Here is an 11,681-nt window from a genome sequence, read left to right on the forward strand (position 1 = left end):
AAGATAGTGTTTGGTAAGGAGGGGTCAGGGAGTAGTGCAGATAGGTAGTGGTGAATATATAGGGGTCAGGGAGGTAGTGCAGAGAGATATTGGTGAATATGGAGGGGTCAGGGGGTAGTGCAGATAGGTAGTGGTGAGTATGGAGGGGTCATGGAGGTGGTGCAGAGAGATAGTGTTTGGTAAGGAGGGGTCAGGAGAGTAGTGCAGATAGGTAGTGGTGAGTATGGAGGGGTCAGGGGTTAGTGCAGATAGGTATTTGTGAGTATGGAGGAGTCAGGGGGTAGTGCAGATAGGTAGAGTTGAATATGGAGGGGTCAGGGTGGTAGTGCAGTGAGATAGTGTTTGGTAAGGAGGAGTCAGGGAGGTAGTGTAGATAGGTAGTGGTGAGTATGGAGGGGTCAGGGAGGTAGAGCAGTGAGATAGTGTTTGGTAAGGAGGGGTCAGGAGGTAGTGCAGATAGGTAGTGGTTAGTAAGGAGGGGTCAGGGAGGTAGTACAGATAGGTAGTGGTGAGTATGGAGGAGTCAGGTGGTAGTGCAGATAGGTAGTGGTCAGTATGGAGGGGTCAGGGAGGTAGAGCAGTGAGATAGTGTTTGGTAAGGAGGGATCAGGAGGGTAGTGCAGATAGGTAGTGGTGAGTATGGAGGGGTCAGGGGGTAGTGCAGATAGGTAGTGGTGAGTATGGAGGGGTCAGGGGGTAGTACAGATAGGTAGTGGTGAGTATGGAGGGGTCAGGGAGGTAGTGCAGATAGGTAGTGGTGAGTATGGAAGAGTCAGGGAGGTAGTGCAGATAGGTAGTGGTGAGTATGGAGGGGTCAGGGAGGTAGTGCAGTGAGATAGTGTTTGGAAGGAGGAGTCAGGGAGGTAGTGTAGATAGGTAGTGGTGAGTATGGAGGGGTCAGGTAGGTAGAGCAGTGAGATAGTGTTTGGTAAGGATGGGTCAGGAGGGTAGTGCAGATAGGTAGTGGTGAGTATGGAGGGGTCAGGGGGTAGTGCAGATAGGTAGTGGTGAGTATGGAGGGGTCAGGGAGCTAGAGCGGTGAGATAGTGTTTGGTAAGGAGGGGTCAGGAGGGTAGTGCAGATAGGTAGTGGTGAGTATGGAGGGGTCAGGGGGTAGTGCAGATAGGTAGTGGTGAGTATGGAGGGGTCAGGGGGTAGTACAGATAGGTAGTGGTGAGTATGGAGGGGTCAGGGAGGTAGTGCAGATAGGTAGTGGTGAGTATGGAGGAGTCAGGGAGGTAGTGCAGATAGGTAGTGGTGAGTATGGAGGAGTCAGGGAGGTAGTGCAGATAGGTAGTGGTGAGTATGGAGGTGACAGGGAGGTAGTGCAGTGAGATAGTGTTTGGTAAGGAGGGGTCAGGAGGGTAGTGCAGATAGGTAGTCGTGAGTATGGAGGGGTCAGGGAGGTAGTGCAGATAGGTAGTGGTGAGTATGGAGGAGTCAGGGAGGTAGTGCAGATAGGTAGTGGTGAGTATGGAGGAGTCAGGGAGGTAGTGCAGTGAGATAATGTTTGGTAAGGAGAGGTCAGGAGGGTAGTGCAGATAGGTAGTGGTGAGTATGGAGGGATCAGGGGGTAGTACAGATAGGTAGTGGTGAGTATGGAGGGGTCAAGGGGTAGTGCAGATAGGTAGTGGTGAGTATGGAGGAGTCAGGAAGGTAGTGCAGTGAGATAGTGTTTGGTAAGGAGGGGTCAGGAGGGTAGTGCAGATAGGTAGTGGTGAGTATGGAGGCGTCAGGGGGTAGTGCAGATAGGTAGCGGTGAGTATGGAGGAGTCAGGGAGGTAGTGCAGTGAGATAGTGTTTGGAAAGGAGGGGTCAGGAGGTAGTGCAGATAGTTAGTGGTGAGTATGGAGGGGTCAGGGAGGTAGTACAGATAGGTAGTGGTGAGTATGGAGGGGTCAGGGGGTAGTGCAGATAGGTAGTGGTGAGTATGGAGGGGTCAGGGAGGTAGTGCAGATTGATAGTGGTGAGTATGGAGGGGTCAGGGAGGTAGAGCAGTGAGATAGTGTTTTTTAAGGTCAGGGGGTAGTGCAGATAGGTAGTGGTGAGTATGGAGGGGTCGGGGTAGTGCAGATAGGTAGTGGTGAGTATGGAGGGGTCAGTGGGTAGTGTAGATAGGTAGTGGTGAGTATGGAGGGGTCAGGAGGTAGTGCAGATAGATAGTGGTGAGTATGGAGGAGTCAGGGAGGTAGTGCAGTGAGATAGTGTTTGGTAAGGAGGAGTCAGGAGGTAGTGCAGATAGGTAGTGGTGAGTATGGAGGGATCAGGGAGGTAGTGCCTTAAGATAGTGTTTGGTAAGGAGGGGTCAGGGGGTAGTACAGAGAGATAGTGGTGAATATGGAGGGGTCAGGGGGTAGTGCAGATAGGTATTGGTGAGTATGGAGGGGTCAGGGGGTAGTACAGAGAGATAGTGGTGAATATGGAGGGGTCAGGGGGTAGTGCAGATAGGCAGTGGTGAGTATGGAGGGGTCATGGAGGTGGTGCAGTGAGATAGTGTTTGGTAAGGAGGGGTCAGGAGAGTAGTGCAGATAGGTAGTGGTGAGTATGGAGGGGTCAGGGGGTAGTGCAGATAGGTAGTGGTGAATATGGAAGGGTCAAGAGGTAGTGCAGATAGGTAGTGGTGAGTATGGAGGGGTCAGGGGGTGGTGCAGATAGATAGTGGTGAGTATGGAGGAGTCAGGGGGTAGTGCAGATAGGTAGTGGTGAGTATGGAGGGGTCAGGGTGGTAGTGCAGTGAGATAGTGTTTAGTAAGGAGGAGTCAGGGAGGTAGTGTAGATAGGTAGTGGTGAGTATGGAGGGGTCAGGTAGGTAGAGCAGTGAGATAGTGTTTGATAAGGATGGGTCAGGAGGGTAGTGCAGATAGGTAGTGGTGATTATGGAGGGGTCAGGGGGTAGTGCAGATAGGTAGTGGTGAGTATGGAGGGGTCAGGGAGGTAGAGCGGTGAGATAGTGTTTGGTAAGGAGGGGTCAGGAGGGTAGGGCAGATAGGTAGTGGTGAGTATGGAGGGGTCAGGGAGGTAGTGCAGATAGGTAGTGGTGAGTATGGAGGGGTCAGGGGGTAGTACAGATAGGTAGTGGTGAGTATGGAGGGGTTAGGGAGGTAGTGCAGATAGGTAGTGGTGAGTATGGAGGAGTCAGGGAGGTAGTGCAGATAGGTAGTGGTGAGTATGGAGGAGTCAGGGAGGTAGTGCAGATAGGTAGTGGTGAGTATGGAGGTGACAGGGAGCTATTGCAGTGAGATAGTGTTTGGTAAGGAGGGGTCAGGAGGGTAGTGCAGATAGGTAGTCGTGAGTATGGAGGGGTCAGGGAGGTAGTGCAGATAGGTAGTGGTGAGTATGGAGGAGTCAGGGAGGTAGTGCAGATAGGTAGTGGTGAGTATGGAGGAGTCAGGGAGGTAGTGCAGTGAGATAATGTTTGGTAAGGAGAGGTCAGGAGGGTAGTGCAGATAGGTAGTGGTGAGTATGGAGGGATCAGGGGGTAGTACATATAGGTAGTGGTGAGTATGGAGGAGTCAGGAAGGTAGTGCAGTGAGATAGTGTTTGGTAAGGAGGGGTCAGGAGGGTAGTGGAGATAGGTAGTGGTGAGTATGGAGGCGTCAGGGGGTAGTGCAGATAGGTAGCGGTGAGTATGGAGGAGTCAGGGAGGTAGTGCAGTGAGATAGTGTTTGGAAAGGAGGGGTCAGGAGGTAGTGCAGATAGGTAGTGGTGAGTATGGAGGGGTCAGGGAGGTAGTGCCTTAAGATAGTGTTTGGTAAGGAGGGGTCAGGGAGTAGTGCAGATAGGTAGTGGTGAATATGGAGGGGTCAGGGAGGTAGTGCAGAGAGATATTGGTGAATATGGAGGGGTCAGGGGGTAGTGCAGATAGGTAGTGGTGAGTATGGAGGGGTCATGGAGGTGGTGCAGAGAGATAGTGTTTGGTAAGGAGGGGTCAGGAGAGTAGTGCAGATAGGTAGTGGTGAGTATGGAGGGGTCAGGGGTTAGTGCAGATAGGTATTTGTGAGTATGGAGGAGTCAGGGGGTAGTGCAGATAGGTAGAGTTGAATATGGAGGGATCAGGGTGGTAGTGCAGTGAGATAGTGTTTGGTAAGGAGGAGTCAGGGAGGTAGTGTAGATAGGTAGTGGTGAGTATGGAGGGGTCAGGGAGGTAGAGCAGTGAGATAGTGTTTGGTAAGGAGGGGTCAGGAGGTAGTACAGATAGGTAGTGGTGAGTATGGAGGAGTCAGGTGGTAGTGCAGATAGGTAGTGGTCAGTATGGAGGGGTCAGGGAGGTAGAGCAGTGAGATAGTGTTTGGTAAGGAGGGATCAGGAGGGTAGTGCAGATAGGTAGTGGTGAGTATGGAGGGGTCAGGGGGTAGTGCAGATAGGTAGTGGTGAGTATGGAGGGGTCAGGGGGTAGTACAGATAGGTAGTGGTGAGTATGGAGGGGTCAGGGAGGTAGTGCAGATAGGTAGTGGTGAGTATGGAAGAGTCAGGGAGGTAGTGCAGATAGGTAGTGGTGAGTATGGAGGGGTCAGGGAGGTAGTGCAGTGAGATAGTGTTTGGAAGGAGGAGTCAGGGAGGTAGTGTAGATAGGTAGTGGTGAGTATGGAGGGGTCAGGGACGTAGAGCAGTGAGATAGTGTTTGGTAAGGAGGGGTCAGGAGGGTAGTGCAGATAGATAGTGGTGAGTATGGAGGGGTCAGGGGGTAGTACAGATAGGTAGTGGTGAGTATGGTGGGGTCAGGGAGGTAGTGCAGTGAGATAGTGTTTGGTAAGGATGAGTCAGGGAGGTAGTGCAGATAGATAGTGGTGAGTATGGAGGGGTCAAGAGGTAGTGCAGATAGCTAGTGGTGAGTATGGAGGGGTCATGGAGGTAGTGCAGTGAGATAGTGTTTGGTAAGGAGGAATCAGGGAGGTAGTGTAGATAGGTAGTGGTGAGTATGGAGGGGTCACGAAGGTAGAGCAGTGAGATAGTGTTTGGTAAGGAGGGGTCAGGAGGGTAGTGCAGATAGGTAGTGGTGAGTATGGAGGGGTCAGGGGGTAGTGCAGATAGGTAGTGGTGAGTATGGAGGGGTCAGGGGGTAGTACAGATAGGTAGTGGTGAGTATGGAGGGGTCAGGGAGGTAGTGCAGATAGGTAGTGGTGAGTATGGAGGAGTCAGTGGGGTAGTGCAGATAGGTAGTGGTGAGTATGGAGGAGTCAGGGAGGTAGTGCAGATAGGTAGTGGTGAGTATGGAGGAGTCAGGGAGGTAGTGCAGATAGGTAGTGGTGAGTATGGAGGAGTCAGGGAGGTAGTGCAGTGAGATAATGTTTGGTAAGGAGAGGTCAGGGGGTAGTGCAGATAGGTAGTGGTGAGTATGGAGGGATCAGGGAGGTACTGCAGATAGGTAGTGGTGAGTATGGAGGGGTCAGGGGGTAGTGCAGATAGGTAGTGGTGAGTATGGAGGGGTCAGGAGGTAGTGCAGATAGGTAGTGGTGAGTATAGAGGGGTGAGGGAGGTAGTGCAGTGAGATACTGTTTGGTAAGGAGGGGTCAGGAGGGTAGTGCAGATAGGTAGTGGTGGTTATGGAGGGGTCAGGGAGATAGTGCAGATAGGTAGTGGTGAGTATGGAGGAGTCAGGGAGGTAGTGCAGATAGGTAGTGGTGAGTATGGAGGAGTCAGGGAGGTAGTGCAGATAGGTAGTGGTGAGTATGGAGGAGTCAGGGAGGTAGTGCAGTGAGATAATGTTTGGTAAGGAGAGGTCAGGGGGTAGTGCAGATAGGTAGTGGTGAGTATGGAGGGATCAGGGGGTAGTACAGATAGGTAGTGGTGAGTATGGAGGGGTCAAGGTGTAGTGCAGATAGGTAGTGGTGAGTATGGAGGAGTCAGGGAGGTAGTGCAGTGAGATAGTGTTTGGTAAGGAGGGGTCAGGAGGGTAGTGCAGATAGGTAGTGGTGAGTATGGAGGGGTCAGGGGGTAGTGCAGATAGGTAGTGGTGAGTATGGAGGGGTCAGTGGGTAGTGCAGATAGGTAGTGGTGAGTATGGAGGGGTCAGGGAGGTAGTGCAGATAGGTAGTGGTGAGTATGGAGGAGTCAGGGAGGTAGTGCAGTGAGATAGTGTTTGGTAAGGAGGGGTCAGGAGGTAGTGCAGATAGGTAGTGGTGAGTATGGAGGGGTCAGGGAGGTAGTGGCTTAAGATAGTGTTTGGTAAGGAGGGGTCAGGGGGTAGTGCAGATAGGTAGTGGTGAATATGGAGGGGTCAGGGAGGTAGTGCAGATAGGTAGTGGTGAGTATGGATGGGTCAGGGGGCAGTGCAGGTAGTTAGTGGTGAGTATGGAGGGGTCAGAAAGGTAGTGCAGAGAGATAGTGTTTGGTAAGGAGGGGTCAGGAGGTAGTGCAGAGAGCTAGTGTTTGGTAAGGAGGGGTCAGGAGGTAGTGCAGAGAGATAGTGTTTGGTAAGGAGGGGTCAGGAGGTAGTGCAGAGAGATAGTGATTGATAAGGAGCGGTCAGGAGAGTAGTGCAGATAGGTAGTGGTGAGGATTGTACCGTTGTTAAACCAGATGCATCTACTAAATAGGTTAATTTGTCCCTTCTTGGGTGGAACAGGAGGTGTGATTTGTATTGTGGAATACATTCATGCTTTTATTCTATCACAGACAGAGAGTGTGCACATATAGAGCATAGGTTCTCAGACTCGCCCTGCACCGGGCCTGCACCCTGAGCGCATGACATCACTATTTTGCGCAGACAGGGCATGACCGGCAGCTCTGGTAAGTGCAGCAGTGATCAGGTGTCCTCAGGACGCCCAATCAGCTGCATGTACTGTGCAGGGTGCCCATCTGGAGCATCCACAGGATGCTCCGCGTGCGCTACAGCAGGAATTCTGGCTGCAGGGTGCCGTTCCAGCACCCTGCTAGACAGGAGCAAGCGCCGTGGACCGGCGCCGCCCACAGAGCCTCTGCTCTCTGTGCGCCAACACCTGGCTCTTCCTGTGGGTCTTTTAAAAAGTGTCAGAGAGTAATGAATTACACCTGTGCACCTGCTGGGATACCTGGAAAACATGACGTGTGTGGCGGCCTGAGGACCGAATTTGAGAACCGCTGATATAGAGAATTTAGAGAATAAGGGGCTGCTGTGACAGCCGGCGGTTCAAATCCTGACAGCGGAGGCTCGACAGGGGTGAAGATCCGAAACTACAAAAGCTAAGTACTAACTTATCCTATTCTACCCCCTAACCCTCCGTTAAGTGCCTAAACCTAACCCCCCCACTTCCACGCAGCCTAACCCTAAGTCTCCCAGGGGGGGTGCCTAACCCCCCTTCCCCTTGCCTAACCCTCCTGCGGGTGCTGCGTAACCCTAAGTCCCCTCCGGGAGCTCCTAACCTAACCCACCCCCCCCCCCCCCCCCCGCGCGGCTGTCCGCACCCGGTTTACCTTCGATCGGTATGCCGGGTGTCGGGCTCCCGGCGTAGGGTCTAATGGCAGGCGTCGGGATTTCGCCGCCTGTCATTAGTGCCTTGCCGGGATTTGACAGTCGGGAAGCCGGCGGTCGGCATTGCAGCCATCGGCTTCCTGACTGCATCCCGCTGTGACTGCTTTAGTATCCTGTGCCATAGCAGCGTTTGCCACATCACAAGTATTGCCAGCCTAACACCCCACATAGTGGCAGAAGAAAACCTGTTATGTTGCGGCTACCTCAACTGGCTGATATGTACGCAACCGGGCATGCGGCACATCTTCCATCCTGCTCCTGAGCGCAGCCAGCTACTGACTGTACTGAGAGCTACAGGCCCTCACATATGTTAGATTAGGAATTTAAAAAAAACTTGAACTGAGTGACTTCTGAATAATCTTTTAATTAAAGTATAAAATATATCTGTGTGTGACGGCAATTCTGCTTTTTGAGTATAAAACAATTCTCCCCATTTCTGACCCACCACTGTCACCACAATAAGCAGATAAGCAAAGTGCACTGACTGCACACACTCTGCTCTGCATCAGTGCCTGGTGTTACGTAATCCCCTGCGCTCTGCATCAGTTTCTGGTGTTACGTAATCCCCTGCGCTCTGCATCAGAGTCTGGTGTTACGCAATCCCCTGCGTTCTGCATCAGTTTCTGGTGTTACATAATCCCCTGCGCTCTGCATCAGTGTCTGGTGTTACGCAATCCCCCGCGTTCTGCATCAGTGCCTGGTGTTACGTAGTCCCCTGCACTCTGCATCAGTGTCTGGTGTTACGTAATCCCCTGCGCTCTGCATCAGTTTCTGGTGTTACGTAATCCCCTAAACTCTGCATCAGTGTCTGGTGTTACGTAATCCCCCGCGTTCTGCATCAGTTTCTGGTGTTACGTAATCCCCTGCGCCCTGCATCAGTTTCTGGTGTTACGTAATCCCCCGCGCCCTGCATCAGTTTCTGGTGTTACGTAATCCCCTGCGCCCTGCATCAGTGTCTGGTGTTACGCAATCCTCTGCGTTCTGCATCAGTGTCTGGTGTTACGCAATCCCCCGCGCCCTGCATCAGTGTCTGGTGTTACGTAATCCCCCGCGCTCTGCATAAGTGTCTGGTGTTACGTAATCCCCTGCGCTCTGCATCAGTGTCTCTTGTGTTACGTAATCCACCGCGCTCTGCATCAGTTTCTGGTGTTACGCAATCCCCTGCGTTCTGCATCAGTGTCTGGTGTTAGGCAATCCCCCGCACTCTGCATAAGTGTCTGGTGTTACACAATCCCCCGCGCCCTGCATCAGTGTCTGGTGTTACGCAATCCCCCGCGTTCTGCATCAGTGCCTGGTGTTACGTAGTCCCCTGCACTCTGCATCAGTGTCTGGTGTTACGTAATCCCCTGCGCTCTGCATCAGTTTCTGGTGTTACGTAATCCCCTAAACTCTGCATCAGTGTCTGGTGTTACGTAATCCCCCGCGTTCTGCATCAGTTTCTGGTGTTACGTAATCCCCTGCGCCCTGCATCAGTTTCTGGTGTTACGTAATCCCCCGCGCCCTGCATCAGTTTCTGGTGTTACGTAATCCCCCGCGCCCTGCATCAGTGTCTGGTGTTACGCAATCCTCTGCGTTCTGCATCAGTGTCTGGTGTTACGCAATCCTCTGCGTTCTGCATCAGTGTCTGGTGTTACGTAATCCCCTGCGCTCTGCATCAGTGTCTCTTGTGTTACGTAATCCACCGCGCTCTGCATCAGTGTCTGGTGTTAGGCAATCCCCCGCACTCTGCATAAGTGTCTGGTGTTACGTAATCCCCCGCGCCCTGCATCAGTGTCTGGTGTTACGTAATCCCCTGCGTTCTGCATCAGTGTCTGGTGTTACGTAATCCCCCGCGCTCTGCATCAGTGTCTGGTGTTACGTGATCCCCTGCGCCTGCATCAGTGTCTGGTATTCCCCATCTTGCGCCATCTACGTACGGCTAAGGCGCCTGCGCACTCTCCTGTGTTCACCCCTCTTGCGCCTGCGCACTACTTACTCTGAAGCCGTTGGAGTCTACACCCAGCTACATAGCCCGATTCCGGAAGTGATACCACCACACGTTTAACGACGACTCGACATGGCGTTAATAGTGCGGTCTTTCATCATGTCGAAGGAGAACAAAGAGATCTGGGGCTATGTCTGCGTTACTTGCAATTTTAAAACTACTTCGGCCTTAGACCTGTACTATCACACCACAGGAGTTAAACACGAAGATTTCCTCAGACGTCACTGCCCTGACATGCTTGCACACAAATACAGTCTCCAGTACTTCCTGGACACCTGTGTGAAGGACGAGCCATTGCTGGGCTTGGAGTACATTGAGGAATTGCAGTCTATACATAAGGAGAACTACAAGTACAAGTGTCACCTCTGTGATATAGCAACTAACAGAAAATCTGTTTTCACCCATGTAAGTGCAATAGCTCACATGAAGAAATATCTGGACACTCACCACCCTGAGATGCTGGCTTCCAGAACACAGATTTCAGGTCTGGAAGTTACAGAAAAAGCTTTGCGAAAAATTTTGCGTTCAATTGCATCACAGATTTTCTCTCGGTATGGGAGAAAAAGAATCATCCAAACAAAGTCTACCACTGATGAGGGCCCAATGCTAGACCCACCGCCTGCCAAAGTGGCTAAAAAAGACCCTCCCAGCACGGACAGTGATCTCCCCAGAATAGAATCGGACTCTTTAAAACCCAATCGCCAGGATTTAAACAGAGACTCTCCCCCTTCCCAAAAGAGAGACCTTCCCAGCAGGGACAGTGATCCCCCCAGAAGGGAAACTGACTCTTTAAAGCCCAGTGGCAATGATTTAAGCAGAGACCCGCCCTCTTCTCAAACAGAATTACCGGAGACGGCACTGCAGCAGCGACGCAAAGCAATCAGGGACATATTGGAGAGTACGAGAAGTCTACCATTTCAACACACTGATGAGTTTTTGGCCTACATGAGAGACTTTCACATACAAAACAATGAGGACGCCATGTTCATTAAAGTCATCATTCAGAATTCTACTGCAGCGCTGATGAAGTTTCAGAAAGAGGCTGGAAACGTGGCGGTGCAGGGAACACCGTCCAGCAGTCATCTGGCTCCAGTATGTGCACCTAGCGTTGTTGCAGAGCACGGTGGTTATATTCCGGAGACTCTGGATAAACCAGTTACTTCTGTGTTACGCTGTGCTGACAGCTGCAGCCTAGAATCGGAAGCGGCGGATAAAAATGACGCCACACATCTTCAGTAACAACAAAAATATGGCGGCCTCCGAGGTCAGCAGCGCTTTGGAGAAAATTGCTGCTTCAGATCCTGTATTTAAAGGGATTGATATAGCAAATGTGATTCGATACTTACAGGAAACTGGGAGACTTAAATAACCATGATGCTTCTATAGCTACAGATATATTTATTATTTCAGAATTACTACTTTTCAAATGTTGGTTTATTAGCTTCCCTACCCCGCTTCCCCAAACTTATTTCAGCTGGGAGGTCCAAGATGTATTTTTAAATTACAATTTTTGTACAACTTGTTTGGCTTTATAAAGTTATGATTAATGCCAATGAACTGGTCACATTTACTGTCAAGATTTCCATAATACAATTGTACTAAGCCACCATACCTTCTGTTTTCCTTCCCGAGTTGGCTAGTAATGCTGGGACTTACAGTTCCATAACAGCTGGAGAGCTGCCCGTTCTCTATAACTTGCATCATATAAGTAGTAAAATGAAAATCTGTCATTGTCCCTAATTCACGGTTCTACTTCAGTTGCAAAGTGTTCTAAATGTTTGGCTGCAAAATACTTATTTGGAAATTATAAAGATTTTGTACCCAGTTGGGGACATTATATTATATTTGAGCTCTCCTATTTGTATTTTATATATAAAAACTTAAATCTGCCAACGCCAACTTAAGCTGGGTACACACTAGATCAGGGGTTCTCAAACTCTGTCCTCAGGACCCCACACAGGTGACGTTTTCCAGGTCACCCAGCAGGTGCACAGGTGTATTCATTACTCACTGACACATTTTAAAAGATCCACAAGTGGTGCTAATTATTTCACTTGAGATTCTGAGGAGACCTGGAAAACATGCACTGTTTGGGGTCTTGAGGACCGAGTTTGAGAACCTGTGCACTAGATGATATATCGTACGATACGACTGATATCGTCTGGATCATACGATATATAGTTCACATCGTCTGGTAGTGTGTACGCACTATATCGTGTACTATGCGCATTGTCAGCGACGTCGGAC

At 50.9% G+C, this 11,681-nt stretch overlaps 1 pseudogene; it reads left to right on the forward strand.

Annotated features, from left to right (window-relative positions):
* Nucleotides 1-9,446: 9,446 nt before the first annotated feature.
* LOC148502792 (uncharacterized) lies at nt 9,447-10,987 on the forward strand (annotated as a pseudogene).
* Nucleotides 10,988-11,681: the final 694 nt, after the last annotated feature.

This window comes from Taudactylus pleione, unplaced genomic scaffold (assembly GCF_031769625.1).
Source record: "Taudactylus pleione unplaced genomic scaffold, aTauple2 ptg000483l, whole genome shotgun sequence".
Lineage (NCBI taxonomy): Eukaryota > Metazoa > Chordata > Amphibia > Anura > Myobatrachidae > Taudactylus > Taudactylus pleione.